Source organism: Castor canadensis, chromosome 2, assembly GCF_047511655.1.
Source record: "Castor canadensis chromosome 2, mCasCan1.hap1v2, whole genome shotgun sequence".
NCBI lineage: Eukaryota > Metazoa > Chordata > Mammalia > Rodentia > Castoridae > Castor > Castor canadensis.
The window spans coordinates 109,163,266-109,181,427 of NC_133387.1; the positions used below are offsets into that span (position 1 = coordinate 109,163,266).

An 18,162-nucleotide genomic window follows, 5' to 3' on the forward strand; every position below is an offset into this window, starting at 1 on the left:
CTAGGCTGTAAAGACCTTGGATGAGTGTGCTATGGACGACCTGCCAGGGCAGCAGAGCAGAGAGAGACGTCCAACCTGAAGACATCAGGAGCACAGCTGGTGAGCAACATGGACTCCCCAGAGACCCAGAAAAGTCAGACTCCAGGTCATAAACAGACTCTAAAAATTCAGAAATCTGGCCATTGGGATATTACAAAAAAAAAAAAATCTCAACTCATTCTAGTTCACATCTGAAGCACTACTAAAGGGGAAATTCTGATCTCACTCTGAAGCCATTTGAAGCCAGTGGGGAGCCTATTTTAAAATAGTGCGTTAACAAAACCTTTAGCTACAGCAGGATTAACACATCCGGAGACAACTCTCCAGGTAAAGACAGTTCGTCAGTGTTACAAATGTACGGGTGCTACTGCAATCACAAATCAGACATGTGCGCAAAGGTTATTGGACAAGGCAAAATTTACTTCTGCAGAAGGGCGTGTGCCTCTAATCTAAGTCAGGCTGTTGTAGGCAATCATTCACAAAAGATCTCGGTCCTTGTGCTCCAAATGGAAGAACCCAAGCAGAACATGTGGAGGGGCTGAGATAGAATAGCTTTATTGAGGGAAAGGGAGTCACCCATTCTGCCAGGTGAAGGTAGGGAAGATGCAGAAGGGCTGAGGTCTCTTGGTAGGTTGTTTTTATAACACCTTCAACTTGCAGGTGGGGAGACAGCACAAGGCTCCTCTCACCTATGGCCTAGGGGGAGGAGTCTTTGAGTCAAGAGGGGGAGCAGTCCCAGACTATCCCTAACCTAGCCTGCCTTAAACTGCCCCTGAGGGACAATATTCCAAAAATTCTTTTTTGGGGTTGCTGAACAGGGGTGGTCCATCTTCAGTAGATGCTTCAAGCTCACAAGGGCTGTAGACCTGACCTATCAGGAATATTGCCCCTTTCCTAACACTGTCCCTGGGGACTTGAACAGCAACATTTGTTGTCTGAATCTTTGTCCACCCTGATCAAGATTGCTCATGGTCATCTCATCCACCTCCAGAAGTTGACAGCCCTGTCATGTTATGGCTTGGGATTTAAAGGCTTTTATTCTGGAAGAGATAAATCTGGTTTAGAATGCATGACCTGAACATCAATAATGATAGGAGCCTCAGAAGTGGCCCTGCCAGGTGTAGCAAGGATAAGGTAATTTTGAGAAGTGACAGAGAGTCTTATGGTTACTTTGACTACAGGTGCTCATATCTGTAGCTCTTTTAATTCTCAGATGATACAATATTTTGGACTGGTTATTTTAGTGGACAGTTAAGGGGTGATTATATTAGAGGCCAGGTGTATTGGGGGCAGGTGTTTGCCCAATTAGAGAGTAAACATCACTGAGTCAGTTCTGGACAGAAAGAAGACTCAATGTACCTAGGAAGAAGTTAGATGCCATTGAAAGTTCCATTGCCTTTGTTCAAACAGAAGGCCTTGGCCAAAGACATGACTTTGCCTTTTTCCAGAAGCCAAGGAGGCTTAAATATTAGAGCACAAGCATAAGAGCCCCTTCTTAAAATCTCGGCTTTGGTTACTTTTAGAGGTCTGGCATGATTGACTCCATCTGGATCTGGAGAAGTCCCCTCATTTGTGCAGGTCTTTTGAAATGTTTTGGGTGGCTGAATGCCACTTGTTTTTCTAAGAAGTTGGGGAATGCTAACTGCTTGGAGGTTGCATTTCTCTCAACAGTCATCTCTGAAGATTTTGCCAATTTGGCACTTTTGTCCCTCGGTGTGGGAGTGACTTTTCCTGGAAAGTCCAGAAAGTCAGATCTTGTTTCACAGAGGAGGTGGCTAACCATCAAACAGTTCAGAAGTCAATGCCAATGAGACCTTTTATGTGGAAAACCCTCAGGACCCCAAAAGCCTCTTGGAAAAGAGTGGAGTCACTGTAGCTTTTGTGCAACAGCTCTAAGAGAGATTGCAACAGTCCAAAAGGATAGTCACTGAACAACCCTGTTCTCTCTCTGCATGGGACTGGGAAAATCTGGTCTGAGAACATGATGTTCTGCACTTGGGCTCGTAGCCATAGCAACGTGACAGCCAATCCCAGTACAGAGGTCAAGGGTAACCTGGGGACTGCCACCACGTACTCCTTCCTGCTTGTCTGTACTGCTTAGATACACTTTTCAGAAAATAAACTGCACCATTGCTGCTCGGCACAACCCCGAGTTCATGTCGTTATTCGCCACTCAAGCACCTAAGACCAGAGTCGGAGCCCCTGCTGCAGCTGGACTGCGGCAAGTGGTGACGTGATTTGGATCGGCTCTGAACGTCTTGGCAGTGTAATTCAAGGAGGGACAGGCTTGCTGCAGAGCCCCAACCCAAGGTGTCATGAACCATAAGTTGGGGGACAGAATGGGGAACTCACTGAGTTCAGAACATAGGCATTTCTTACAGCTACTGCAGTGTTTGCTAAAAAGTAAAGGTATATCTTACACACAGGGACAAATTGAAGATTTTACAGAGACAGTTATTTGATTTAATCCTTGGTTTCCTGAGCATGGAACTTTATATCCTGATAGCTGGAAGTAAATAGGAGAAAAAGTAAAGAGAGCTCACCCGAGAAGGGAAAATATTCCTATTCATTTTTTTGGCATGTGGTGCTCTATTCATTATTGCTTGGGTCTCTAGCTGATCCTTCTAAAGAGGCTTCTGAGTCAAGTCTTCAGGAGGACAGTAAGCAGGACAGTAAGGAGGAGGAAAAGCCTCCCCCACAAAAACATGTAAAATTTAAGTTTTCCTCTATGGAGGGTTCTGCACCACCTTATGCTGGCCTTTACCCATCATTGGCCCCATTTCAGGTTGATCCTCAGACCGGTGCCATACCTAAGGCAAGAACAAAATGGAGAGAGGAAAATGAAGAAGTTTCCCTAGAAACAACTTTTAGGCAACTCCTATTGGAGGATGGGAATAATGCAGCTGGACTGTGGCACTTTGTGCCAAACTGAGCAATAAAGAGACTTATTTTAAAAATGGCTCTTAAGCTGAACTTAATTAATCTAATTGTTCATCCCATAGGGGATGTACCAACACCTTTAAATTGTTGTAATGTGTCAGCAGGCAACAGTTATAAATCTTTTACAAGGAAAATACAAAATGACACTAATACTTAAGAATGTCCTGGTTTATAGTAGGCACTTGTCAGAGTCATTTTTTATGGACTTGTCTGAAAATGCTCCCCGAAGGATCAGAACTGTAATGACAAAACTTAAAGTAAACATGGTTAATTACAGTTTAAGCCCTGAATATTTGTTAAGTAAAGTAATGAGTTAGTACTGTATTGACAGTACTGACAATTGAAAACCTTTAAATTTTCCAAAGATTAGGGGAAGGCAGAGTTAGCAATTTTAAATAGCCCCTGTTTTGATGCTCAATTGTATATAATATATATTATTTAGTCAATGTCAGATAAATCAGTGTTTTTCTGAACGACAGATGTCAGGCCTAAATGGTAGGGTTTTAATCATTTGTTATAAAGAGTAGAAATGTGAAAGACCTTATTAAATAGACTGTACCTTAGGAAAAAGAACTATAGCTGTTTACATGTATAAATTTTTAACTCTGCAAATGATTTTGTAGCATTTAGAGACAAGGCACTAGCAGTATTAGAGCCATTTAAAAGAATTTTCAGTTAGTTCAAACATATTTTTTAAGTGTTATTAGAAAAATACCTTAGGGTTTTGGCAGGATGTAAAGAATAGTAAATAATTTTAAATGGGCTACATAGAGAGCTGGTCATCTTATTTTTGGTTAGTAGGATCAAAGCATCTCCCAGTACTTAAGCATACAGCCAAGTGGCTATGTTGGTTTCTGCTATGTTGATTGGTGGAAAGAGAGAGGGGGAAGGGAAGGGGGAAAAATCCATTCACCCCTCCACCCCCGCACACAAGCTCCTGAATGGAATTCCCTATGCTGGTTGGTGGAGAGTGAGAAAGAAGAAAAGTAAAGGAGGAAAGTTGCCCTTCCAGAGAGAGAAAAACAAGAACTTTTTAGACCCACAGAGCATCTTTCTGAACCTTTTGAAAGACTCCACACAGGTCCCTCTAACCATCAATCATCTCTGGAGCAAGCAAGTGGCAGAGAACTCTCTTTCAAATCATCCATTCTCCTAAGGGCCTGTCTTTTCACCCCAACATGATGGTTTTAAGTCTTAATATTGACCCAACTATTAAAACATCAGAACTATTATGCACTGGGCAAAGAGGCTGATACCAAAACAACATATAAAATGAAAAGATAACAATATGTAGGAAGACGATCTGTTGATTATTACAAGGGAAACATCTTCATATGAATTTTTTTGTACAACCAGTACAAAATTAACAATCAAATAATAAGAAACTAATTAAGATTGATGTCTCAAATTATTAGATACAGAAAAGATAAAGGGGTAAGCATAAAGTTAGGAGACCCAATGAATGAGGGCCATGGCTTGAATGTTATTAAGAAATTACATCCTAGACTGTTGATGTTAACTAACAGAACGACTTGGGACACATAGTACAGTTGTTGTTGACCTGCATGTAGCCTTTAGAGCCCAAAACTAACAGGCTCAGTCATTGGGAGTTAATGATACGCAAAACTGGTAGTTTAGGATTAATTACCTTTTTTGCAGATTCCTAAAAACTTAAGGTTTTATCATCCTATTTGGAGGGTAAGCTTTTGTTTGGTTTTGGGAAAAATTTTTATCAGCCTACAGCACCAAAAGATCTTGATAGTTATTTTGATAAAACATAACCCATTTTTAAGATATATATTAGTACTTTCTTGACCTTAGAAAACTCCTAGGCAAACTTTAGACTATAGCCAACCCAGTCACACACATATATATGTAAACTTATAAGCTTTAGATCAAGGGCAAACACAACAAGGGCATTGGACACTGAGCACATGATAAAAGTGAGAGCACACAAGGGAGGGGTGAGGATAGGTAAGACACCTAAAAAATTAAGTAGCATTTGTTGCCCTTAATGCAGAGAAACTAAAGCAGATACCTTAAAAACAACTGAGGCCAATAGGAAAAGGAGACCAGGAACTACAGAAAAGATTAGATCAAAAAGAATTAACCTAGAAGGTAACACACATGCACAGGAAATTATGTGAGTCAACTCCCTGTATAGCTATCCTTATCTCAACTAGCAAAAACCTTGTTCCTTCCTATTATTGCTTATACTCTCTCTTCAACAAAATTAGAGATAAAGGCAAAATAGTTTCTGCCGGGTATTGAGGGGGTGGGGGTTAGAGGGAGGGGGCGGAGTGGGCTGTAAGGGAGGGGGTAGGGGCATGGGGGAGAAATGACCCAAGCGTTGTATGCACATATGAATAATAAAACAATAAAAAAAGACCTTAATTTGTATTTTGAGACAACCGTCATAAAAACCCAAATTTAAATAATACTCTTTTTAATAAAACTTCTGGTTACCTTATACCTTAAAAGACTTAGGAAGAAAATTGAATCAAACCATCTGTTTAATAATAGCCATCTATAAGAACACATGGATCAATAAACCTAATTATAAAAGAGAATGTAAATTACACTCATAACAGAATAAAAGAGTTTACTGTTTATGATTTTTTTTTTTTTTTTTTTTTAGTTTTAAGGCAGAGACTAGGTAGGCCCAGTTGGGATTAGAACTTTTGATAACTTTTGAGACAGTTGTACACTTTATAAAAGCAGCTTGAGAACCATCCTAAAGACATCTAAACACACACACACACACACACACACACACACACACAGATGTTTTGATCTAGGCATGCCAAAGAATGTAAGCATGCATAATGAGCTCAAAAAAGTAAAAATTATGTGGCCACAATTGGTTGGAAACAAAGACATACACAAAAAACACACACAATGACACACAAAGCAATCACATTAATTTGGAGTTTACTCTTACTAAACAAACCATTTTTTGTCATCATTTTTAGCAGATTAGTCAGCTAGACTCCTAAGTAGTTCGCAACATATCTCCAATGCAAACACTCTACTCTTTGTCAATCTTTAAGAGACCAATGCACTAAAAACAACATGTATAAAAACTCTATTAATCTAGAGAATTTTAACCACAAGTTAGTTATAATTTTCTTAGAAGATGGCAGGATGGCGTTATCCATGAGATTCTTATTCCTAGGGAGTGGCAAGATGGCACTAGACATGTGGTGGTTTCATCATGGTGGCAGCATTCCCTGTGACCCCATGGTCTCTCCAAAGGGTCTCTCAAATGGAACACAAAGACATGTTACATGCAACATACAGGCTCAAAATAGCAATCTGTTGCAGTAATAAAAGATATCTCCCCCTGGGAGACAGGTGTCCACATGAGTTAGTCATGCTAATGAAAAGACCAGATAAATTGAAGCAAGCTAAGGTGGGATTTAAAAGGTTTTGTTACCTTCTTGAATGTGACATCAATTTCTTTGAATTTAATGTCCTGCCTTTTAGTTTTAAAGGCTTATCTAAATTTAGGATTACTACGGCTAGGGAAAATGGCAATAAACCTTTAAGTTTTGTTAGTGTACAGTTTGTTCCAGGTGTTAATAATTAGATCCTGGGTTTTCTCATTAAGGGGCTTTGTTATTACCAAGAAAGGCAAGAATTCAAGTCCTGTAGAACCAGCTACTTACAGTTCTGCAGCTTGGAAAGGAACTTAAACAGGTTTAGAATCTGACATACTACACTGAGAACAAGGTTTTATTAATTTTATTAATTTTAAAAACAAAAATAATTAATTTAATAACGAAAATAATTAATAATAATAATTCATTGCCTGTTTAAAATACCCACACATAAGGACCCATTCTTTTTAACCTCTTGGCTGCAAGTAAACCTAATGTTATTGGCAGAGAACAGTTAAAATTTACATGTTTGCAAACGTTTATTGGACATTGTATTTTAGAATAGTCATTATGATTGACAGCATTTAATTGGTACTATGAAGTTTTTCTTACCTCAAGCATATATTTAAAACTCATATTTAGTGTAAAAAATGACATCTTATTGACAGAATAAATTTCCCCTTTAAATTTTGCCTTTAGAGTAAACAAATTTTAAATGTTACAATGTTTTTATTACAGATATACTTTATGCCTGACCAATGTTAAATCCTTAATTGATTGGCACTGTTTTTGATCTTAGAAAACACACTTGAGAAAATTTAAACACATTTAACATTTAAAGAGAGTAACATTTAATATCACAGCTACACAGATGTAACCTATACATTAATTTAGATTTTACTTTTGAATGGAATTCAGAATCTTTGGCTAAGATAGGCAGACAAGTCCTTATTAGCCCTGGGACAAAGGAATGTGACTTCATGGTGAGCGTTTCTGTGACCCCTGTAGGGATGGGATGTTTAGGGCAAAAGGGCATGGCAGGTAAGTGGGCAAGGGAGTGGGTCAGAGGAAAAAGTCAGAGAAGGTTGGAGATACAAAGAAGGTGGTTTGGCCAGGTGTGGGATCTTGGTCATCAGAGGTGGCACCCTTCCCCTTTATTTAAAAAAATTCTTTTGGTCCCTTGAGCAGGGGCTGTGGATCCAACTCTTGGGGTCGTGTAGTCCCTGCCTGTCGCCACCATTGCCATGGGGCTGGGGAGAGCACGCGTGGTCCCAGTTTGATGCCGGGCCATCACCCACCTTGTCCCCTGTGCCCCAAGCCTCCCTGTCCTCCCGCCTGGTGGTGGACTGCTGTGCCTGTGCACTCCCTCTCTCAGCCATCTCTGGCTCTGGGAGACTTTTAGCTGGAGGCTGCTGGATAGAAGTGGCGGCCCATGCAGCTGCAGCGGGCCAGAGCGGGCACACGTGCACGCGCAGGTGCTGTAGCTCCTTTTGCGCGTTACAGCCGCGCCAGAACTACTGCAGCACACACGCTGCGGCCCCTGCCGCCGCCTCCGAGATCACGGTGTCTGTGCATTACCACCATGGTCAGTGCCGAGTGGTTGGCTAGCTGGAGCTTGAGCCCACGCTGAGAAGTGGGGCTGGGGCCTGTGCTGCATGTAGGACAGACGGGAGGGGCTGGAGGACCACCCCGAGCAGCGGTCCATGAAGTGGGACCAGAGGTCCCACCAGATGACACCAGGCGTCCTGGAGGACCCTCGCCATCAGCAGCGGTGGGGAGGGACCAGAGGTCCTCTTGTATGGCACTGGGTGTCCCAAAGTTCCACGCTTTGGAGGTCCCATGCAGCTGTGGCTCCAGTGGTCCTCTGGGCTGGAACTTCGTCTTCCGAAGGCAGAACATTCCGGTCCTCCAGAGAGGGCACTTCCGTCTTCTGGAGATGTGACTTCCAGTCCTCCTGCCTTACTTGTTAAAAAAAAAAAAAAAAAAAAAAAAGGCCTGCCCCCAGTTTGACCATGTCCTCTTACTTTGGACCTCATGAATATTGGCCACATCTCATACATTCAATTAAAGACCTAAAATTAGCATAAGACAATGTACAGAATGCCCCTTGTTATGTGTAAGGCTGTGCTAATTATACCTGCCAGCCACCCCACCCCCCCCACCTTCCTAAGGAATGCCCACATTTTTCCTGCCTTACACCTTATAAATTGGACTTAAAGAAACCAATGCTTCTGGGCCACCTGGCAGGTCCCACCACTCCCTTGTGGTGTTTCTTTCTTTTCCCTTCTTTCAATACAGTTTTGCTAATCAATGTCTCCTTGCCATCAAGCAGGGGCTCCCTGTTTTTCTGGCAGTGTTTTTCTTTTCTTTTCCCTTACTATTTCTTTCCTTTTTTTCCAATAAAGTATTGTGTTTTTTTTACAATTTGTGTCTCTGTTCAGGTGACACCAGGACTTGCAGTTTTCTGGACTAATGTCTTCTTAAACTACTCAGTCCAGTTACAGTAACATATGGGTGGAACTCCCTGGGGTGATGCTCAGTTGGGTGTACACAACTAGCAAAATTTACATGAATAATTAAGATCTATACATTTTATCATATATAAATCACACCCCCAAAAAAGGCTTGATCAGAATATAGAGGAAAACAAAATTCATTCTGAAAAAAATACATAGAGAAGACAGTCTTGTGTAAGAATGACATTTTACAATAAAAAGCAAAACCACCACAATGTGACAGGGGCTGGGCTGAGCTCAGTGGCAGTGAGGCAGGCTAAAATCAGGGAAAGCTCAGGACTCATACAGCTTACTGTTACATTTGAAACTGACCATGTTCTGGCTCAGGGACAGCCCATGCCCTGCCCCATTTCATTGATTATTGGATGGAAATCATCTGGTTCCTCCCTTCCAATAGATTAGCGTAACTTTTTAAAAGCACCTGGAGAAGAGAAGCACTGCTCTCTGCCTCCACATTCCACCTGCGCTCACCATGCTCCCTTTTGTATTTCTCTGCCCTAACTTTTAATATACTCCATTTACACCCACATGTCCTGCCATGAATTCCTCCTGGTGGAGCACAAAGAATTTGGAAATTTTCTGATCAAAGACTGAACCAGTGAACATTTGAGCCCATGCTAAGCATGCATGAGATGAAATCTGGGCTTAATCTCTAGCATCATTAAACAAATGAAGACGTAATGGGAGGTTCAGAGGAAGCTGTCCAAATGCCCAATTTGCAGAAGCTCCCCAGAAGAGGGGGAGCCATGGAGTGAAACAGACATTATACAGAAGGGTTAGAATTACTCTCTGTAGAAAGTCGGCTTCTTAAATGGTGTCTATTTGCTGATATAATACAATGGCAAGAATGTCAGAAAATAATGGAAGTATTTTATTTTGAATATAATTAAATTCTAGAAAATAAATTTAATAACCTTCCATCTGTTACCAGAAAAATAAAGGATTACTGTTCTGTACACCCTGGTTCTTTCTTCTCCCCCTTCAGTTTTCTGTTAAGTTAATCTAGTGAGTACTTCACTTCAGCTCATCCATTGTTCAGCCTTGGAAATTCCACAGACTTCTGATAGGTTCCATTTCTGTTTTGATTCTCTATATGTTCACCCACTAAGACTCATATAACAGCATATGTCTTACATATTTAATGTATTTTAACAGATGCTTTGAAGCTTGTCTACAGAATCCGACATCTAGACCCTTTCAAATTCACTTTCTATGGTATTTTATTCCTTTTTTAGCATGGGCAGCACATTTTTTTTATTTCATTGTTTCTTTTTCTAGATATTAACTTTGGTTTTAGAAATACTGTGTTGTATTTATTATGTTGCAGCAAGTCTGGATTCTGTTGTTTCTTCTGAAGAGTGATAGTTTTTTGCTCTTGTAGGTACTTCGCTTGCTTGTACACAGATTGTGAATAGACAGAACCTCTGTGTAGGGTAGCAGCTTATTCCAGTTTTGGGGTTCTGTTCATTTCTTTTGTGCTTTATTTATAGCAGCTGCTCTTTTTTAGCCTGGTCCTTTTGGGGTCTCACTGTGCCTGCATAGTTTACCGGTCAGTCAAGTATTTGTGCAATTTTTTGCCGGTATTTTAGAGGCAGCCTTGCTCTGTATTGCCTAATTCTGTTTACTTTCTAGCTGCTGTACCAATGCTATCTGTGCCCTCTGAAAGCTCAAGCCAGTAAGTCCTTAGCTTTCTCATGCTTGAGTTGCTTGTGTGTTGGGAAATTCATACTCAAAAGCTAAGCAGATTCACAAACCTGGTTTGCTCGTTTTGTTTTTTGTTCTTTTTTTTTTTTTTTTTTTTTTTTGGAGAACTGGGGTTTGAACTCAGGCCTTCATTCTTGCAAAGCAGGTGCTCTACTACTTGAACCACATTCCCAGTCCATTTTGCTCTGGTTATTTTGGAGTTGGGGGTCTTGGGAACTATTTGTCTGGGCTGGCCTCTGTGTGTGATCCTTCCAGTTGCAGTAGCTAGGATTACAGGCTTGAGCTACCAGTGTTGGTTCACAGATGTTCTTTTGAGGTATGCAGTCTTTAAAGATTAGACTCCTTTCTCATTACACCTACTCTTTCCCCAGACTCCCCACTGTACATCTTTACTTACTGGTTGTCTAAGATTATAGGCAGTTTATACTGGATTTTGGATATTACTCCTCTGCCTGGTAGTATTTCCAGCTCTCTGCTGACCCTGACTTTGTGTTTGAGGCAGTAAGACTGGTTTTCTATGAATGGAGTAGACAGAAGGTTGTTGGGGTCACCTTAGGAAAAAAATCTAGGAACTTCTAACCTCTTGGACTTTCTACCTCATTTGAGTGGTATCCCTGTACCTCCCAACAGTTATTCCTTTCATCTAGGTTTCATCATTGTTATTTGTGAGGGTTTTCTTTTTTTTGAGGACACCACCACTACCATCAGAAGTCTTCCACTCTACATCTTCAGTTTGAAAATACCGTAATTTTTTTTAGCAAGCTTAATTTGGTATTCTCACATATGGAATCCTACAGCAAAAGAAAAGAGAATAAATTTCTTCCAAATATTTTATAACATTAAAAAAGATTGTGTATTAAGCCACAGATAAAATGTTAGTGGATTCAAAAAACTGAATCTAATTTGTAACCGTGATCTTCCTGATCTCTGCCTTCTGAGTAGCTAGGATTACAGGCATGAGCCACAAAAACCCAGCTCAATTAACTTCTCAAGTCAATCACAAGAATCAAACAATTTAATAAATGTGAGCCAAGGATTTGAACTTTAGGAAATATATTATACAGATGGTTGTGTAACATAAGAAAAAGATGTCCCCCATCAATCAACATGGAAATCAAAGTCCAGTCCACTGGACTTTGTAGAATTTCTAAAATTGAACATTGTCAATACCAGGCCTTTGTAGTGATGTGGGGTACCTGAGTAATAGAATACTTTCCCACGTGCTATTTTCCCCAGGTTTGATGTCATCATTAAAATCTCTCAATGTTCTCCACAGACAATTAGCTAAGAGCCCCATCCAGCTGTTTCTCCCATCTGGCTGTGACTCCTGACTTTACAACACACATGTAACCAGCTGGCCAGAGGCCTCTGCAAACCTAATAGCCAGGAATGTCCCTTCTTACTTGGAATTATTCAAAATGCCCCGTCTCCAGGAATCTCAGCTACTCCACCACATTCTTTCCAAAACCACTTCCCATACGTAAGCTCGAAGAACGCGGTCACTGCATGCAGCGCACAGAGAATCTCCAAGTGTCAGCCTTTCCTTGTTGGAATCTATAGGTAACAAAGAGTTCTGCCTTTCTTCTATGTGCTACCATGTTATATCCTGCCGTGCTAAAAACCTATAATCATGCCTAATATATAATTACAAAACAAACGAGAGCACTCACACACTATTGAAAATAATGCATCATAGAAAAGCCACTTTGGGAAACTATTTGGCAGCTTCTTACCAAGCAAAATTCATTCTCTTACTCCCCATTGTTCCATTCTTAGGAATCTACCCAAGATAAATAAAACACATTATTACACAAAAGCTTACTCACCAAATGTTCACAGCAGCACTATTCACACAAGTCAGAAGCTGAAAACAACTCAAGAGTCCATTATGTAGTAAATGGGTGAAGTGTGATATGTCTATACAATGGAATTCTACCCACCAATAAAAGTGAAGAGATGGATTCAGGCAACAGCACAGATGAATCTTAAAGTAGTATTGTAGGTGACAGACGCCAACATAAAGACTCATAACTCTGTTACTCCATTCACACGACATTCTACAAAAGGCAGGTTGAAAAGAGTCACCATGACAGAGGCATACCAGCAGGTGTCTGGGGTAGAAGACTGAGAAGTACACTACATGGTGAAAGGGAGGCTTTTTGTTGTGTGTAATTTATAACTCAATAAATTTGATTTAGAGAAGAAATAAAATGCTGTACGAGTTGTATATGATAACACATAATCGTTCCAATAAGAGCAACTTTAAAAGCTAGAGGTTTGGATTTTTTTCTATTTGTTGAGTACTGTGATTAAAGACTTTCAATTGATTTTGAAAGAATTCATACACTAAAAAAAAAAAAAAAAGTCAAAACTTTGTTCCTAACAAAGGAACCTATTCAGGTTGATATCAAAGTAGCTCTTCTGAGCCCCAATCAAATCTAAAGAAAATCCAGGTGATGAGAGAGAAGGCTCAACTGTCAAGGTGAACTTACTCTACTTGCCAAAGATGGGTTCATAAAGTTGGTATATTTTGACAGTTATAGCTATCAGTTTATTGGAATGAAATTATGAATAGTACATGCAACACAATCAAATCCAAGTATATTTCTACTCTGTTGGTTTCCACAGTAAGTAAGACCATGGGTTTTTTTTTTCATTTTTCTTTTATTATTCATATGTGCATACAAGGCTTGGTTCATTTCTCCCCCCTGCCCCCACCCCCTCCCTTACCACCCACTCCCCCCTTCTTCTCCCCCCAGCAGAAACTATTTTGCCCTTATTTCTAATTTTGTTATAGAGAGAGTATAAGCAATAATAGGAAGGAACAAGGGTTTTTGCTGGTTGAGATAAGGATAGCTATACAGGGCATTGACTCACTTTGATTTCCTGTGCGTGGGTGTTACCTTCTAGGTTAATTCTTTTTGATCTAACCTTTTCTCTAGTACCTGTTCCCCTTTTCCTATTGGCCTCAGTTGCTTTAAGGTATCTGCTTTAGCTTCTCTGCGTTAAGGGCAACAAATGCTAGCTAGTTTTTTAGGTGTCTTACCTATCCTCACCCCTTCCTTGTGTGCTCTCACTTTTATCATGTGCTCATAGTCCAATCCCCTTGTTGTGTTTGCCCTTGATCTAATGTCCACATATGAGGGAGAACATACGATTTTTGAAGACCATGGTTTTTATAATGACCTTTGCTATGCCAAAAATTTATTCACAGTCAAGAAACGACTTTAATTTCAACACTGAAATTTTAAATGAGCTTAAGATAAAACTAGTAATATCATGAGCTGTTTTATCTTTGATGGGATTAACATCCAAAAGCTTTGTTTTGATTCCAAGAATTGAATTAAACACACACACACAAAAACTATGACTGACTTTGTTTTTCAAATTATTGAAATGATTTTCTACTTCAAGCAAAGGAGATCCAGATAAAAAATTAACATGACTTAAGTTTTCCTTCTGCAGTTGGAACCAGTAATATGCAGTTGCTTTACTTTTTGTACAACTGCAAACATCCTGACTGTTGAAAATGAATGACACCTGTCTAGGGCAGGAATCAGCTGCTCTCCAGGAGCAGTCTCAGCTCAGAAAGGGGCAGGGAGAAGCATTCTCCTGCTTTATAAGTTATGAATGTCTTCTAAGAATAACTACTAGCTTTGAACTAGAAATCCATGCTTTGTAAGCAGGTTTGTGACTTTCAGTTTGTCTGTCTCTGCTCAGTGACTTCTTTACAGCCCCCATCAATGACAGGGCAAAGTTTGTGAAATCCAATATTGATTATCAATAGACTTAAAAAACTGAAAAACTGCTAAATATTGACTAAACATTCCCTTCCCTCCCTCCCTTCCTTTTCTCCCAGTCCCCTCTCATTACTAAGGAAAGGATTAGTAGCAAAATGCTAGTGCTTTAACAAATGAATCACAGTCAGTGCTCCACATCAGAGTCTGGTAATCTGTATAGTCAGCCAATCTGAGTGTTCTGGTCAGCTTACAATAACAAATTCCTGAGATAAACAACTTATAAAGAGAAAAAGTTTATCTTACAAGGCTCACTATTTTCGAGCCCCTGATTGGGCAGACCCATTGCTTTTAGGCCTCTGTAAGGGTTGCTGAATGTTAATGGTGGGGTACATATGACACCACAAAACTGATCGCCTCATGGCCAGGAAGCAAAGGAAAGAAAGAGGCTGTGCCCTGTAAGGGATTGCCCCAAATTACCCCCAAACCTTTCACTAGGCCCCTCTGCTTCAAGGGTCTTTACCTTCTAATAGCATCTCCCAGGGAATCAAGCCTCCAACATGTAAGTCTCTTCTGGGGGACCTTTAAAATCCAAGTATAGCACTGATATTGAGAAGTTTTGTTTTTGTTTTTGTTTTTTTTTGAGTCTCTACTGAACATGGATAGACATTTTTCTTATTACTATTCTTCACACAATGCAGTATAACAATTATGTACATCTGTATTGTGTAAGTTCTTATAAGGAATCTTGAGGCAATGTAAAGTATATGGGAGATTAAGGTGAGGCAGGAGAGGAAAAGATAACAACAAATAGTGAATAATATTGAAACACATTGCTTCTGTTTATGAAGATAGTATAACACAATGCACTGAGAGTATTGAACAACAGGGGAGCAGGGTGATAGAGAAAGAGTAAGTAAAAGAGGGGGTTAATCTGATTAAAAGAATGATGTACATATGTGTGGAATACCAAAGTGAAACCCCCTTGAACAGTCAATACACACTTAAAAAATGAAGGACAAGAAGGTGAAACTGGTCCTGTCCAAAGGTGGGTACCAGTGTGTATATGGGAGGGGGATAAATTGAGAGGGTGAAGGAGGGTGAATATGGTGGATGTACTTTGTATATGTGTATGAAAATAGAACAATGAAACCTGTTGAAATTGTTCTAAGAAGTGGGGAGAGGGAATGAGGAAGAATGATGGAGGGGCTGAATCTAATTAAGATACACAGTAAGCACATATGTGAATGTCACAATGAAACTTCTCTGTACAACTAATATATGCAAATAAAAAATTTGAAAATAACAAAATGAAGTATGTGGGAGGATGCAAATGATACATAAATAGTATGTCATTTTATACAATGACTCAAGCAGCTGCAAATTTTAGTATCTGCAGGGGTCCTGGAACCCATCCTGGAGATACCAATGGGTGACTATAGTCACTTTTTTGTGATATTGCCTAACAAGAAAGCTCTTCCTTTAATTCCTAGTCTGGAAGGGGAGCACAGCTCAGCTCTGGGCTCTGGTCCAGTTTGGCCCCTGGAGGGGATGGAAGTACAGCTCCCATCTCACTACTTCACCACCCAGGATGCCCGTCCCTCAGGCTTCTTCAGCCTGTACGTTTGGAGTATGACTGTCACTTGTCACCTATTTGGTAAGTTTCAAGTGACAAATTATTACCAGTTTAATGAGGGACTGCAATGGTAGTGCCGGGCTACCTGAGAGGAAGAACGAATACAAGTATTCTCAGCATGTACAATACCTGTTATTTGTGTCCCTTTAGAACCAGAAAGAAAAATCAAATTCTTTTCAGGAGAATGGAATTTTGGAACAAAATGTGACTGGTGAAACATTTCAGGATTATTAAAAGAAAAACCAAACACTTGTCTGCAGCAACTAAGCGTCATTTTTTAAAAAATAAATTTACATTCCCAACCAAATTCCTCTAGAGTAAGACTCGACTGGGCAGAAATGAATTTCTTTGAAACAAATAGCCTTTTATTCTCCCTCTGCTTTTAAAATCTTAATAAATGAGCCTTTCCTTCAGCTTCTATCACTCATGGGAACCAGAGAGAAGAGCCTTGGTGTCTTCGTTATCCTGATGCTGTTTTAGAGTGTGATTGTCAGACTGTATTGTGACCATTCTTTATGGAGCCTGGAGTGTGACCACAGTCACCTGTGAGATGTTGCTGGCTAACAAAGAAGTTGTAGCGTACAACAGTACTGTGGTTTGTTTGCAAGAGGTTAAAAAACTCACCATCATTTCTTTCAACGGTTTCATTCTGATCAGTAGGGCCAGTTTCTCCCAAGGTAAGCTTGGTATCTTCCTTCTCACTTTAGAAGGAATTCAAACCTGGGAACTATATTATGAGAACAGGCCTCCCCAAAATATGAAGGATTATGGAACAGAAAACAATTAAAAAGCAGACACAGAAAATCTTTCTGCCCTTCTTCTATTTACTTAAAAGTAGGACACAGACAAAGTGGGCCTGATCTCTCTCAGGTAGAACACAGGCTAACTGCTGAGGATGGTTCTAGTCCCTGGTGGGCCTGGAGTGGTACTACAGGATATCTACAATCTTCCCTAACAGCTTTATCTACCCAAGTTGCCACCCAGAGACTTGGAGTCCTTGTCCTTTGTCTTGTAGCATTTATTGGGTTTCATTGAGGATGCTGTACACACTGGAATTCAAAGCCACTTCCATGTATATGTGAAAATGCATGTTAATAAACTCTTGTTTGCTTTTGTCAACTTGTTTTTTGTAATGGAGTTCATTTTAACTATGAAAGTACAAGGATTAGTGTTTGTCTTCTTCAGTAAAAAAAAATATATATTTTGCAATGTAGGCTTCACAGCCTGGCCAGATGTCTCTGCTCCTGTGTCCTTTGTGCTTTGTGGACATGGCTGTGAAGGATGGAGCAAGTTCTGGTTCCTGTCATCAGGGTCGTCTACTGTCTTATGGGACTAAAACAGATGTGTACATCATGACACCTGAGAGTGTTGAGTACCATGGCAGGGCACACACATACTTCCTGTGAACATGAAGATGAAGGTGTCTGTGTGTCAGGGTAGTGGAAGGCAAGAGACACACATTTGCTTTGACCCTTTAGAACAAGTAGAATTTTACTTGCTCCAGATGGATTTCAAGGCATTCTGGGTAGGGTGAACAACTAAGAAAAATAGATGGATGTGGATAGATGTATCAACAATTCTGTGTAGTCTCAAGACAGGAGTGGTGGCTTGGTGACACAGGGAACTTCAGATATCTGGGAAGCTGTCTGTACCCTAACGGTCCACCTTTCCAAGAGGCCAGATGAGAGGGCTTCAAAAGTCCAATTATGAAATAAGTGAATTTTACATTTTTAGGAGACATGTGTGACATATTCCATGAATATTAATTAAACTTGCTTCATTTGCTAAGACATTTGCTCTCCTTTAAAAGACATTGAAATAGGACAGGTAGCGTGGCTCAAGTGGTAAAGTGTCTGCCTAGCAAGCATGAGGCCCTGAGTTCAAACCTCAGTGCTGCCAAAAATAAATAAATGACTTTAAGATTTTTAAGACAAGTTCACCTATATTCTCTCTTATTTTATTGATCCTACTTATAGATGGAGAAAGTGAGGTATACCTATCCCAGGTGGCCCCAGCAGGAGGTGTAAGGGGCAGGCCCATCAACCCTGCTCTTGGGGAGCTGTTAGTTCCTCCTGCCTGGATCTGATGTTTCTCTCTCGTACTCTTCAGGAAAAGGTGATAAGGCATGACAAGGTGAGGAAAACTAAGAAAACTTGTCAATTAACTGAAGAAAAGATATCATTCTGCCGGTACCCCCAAAATGGATAGCT

The 18,162-nt window shown here is 40.2% G+C and overlaps 1 protein-coding gene and 1 non-coding gene across 5 annotated transcripts in view; one reads left to right on the forward strand and one right to left on the reverse strand.

Moving 5' to 3' along the window:
- Positions 1-18,162, reverse strand: part of Vwc2 (von Willebrand factor C domain containing 2) — a 179,402-nt gene that overhangs the window by 113,725 nt on the left and 47,515 nt on the right. The gene's annotated exons all lie outside the window — the stretch shown is intronic.
- Trnaa-agc (transfer RNA alanine (anticodon AGC)) lies at positions 17,779-17,851 on the forward strand. The gene has a single exon. It is a non-coding gene; the product is annotated as a tRNA-Ala (tRNA).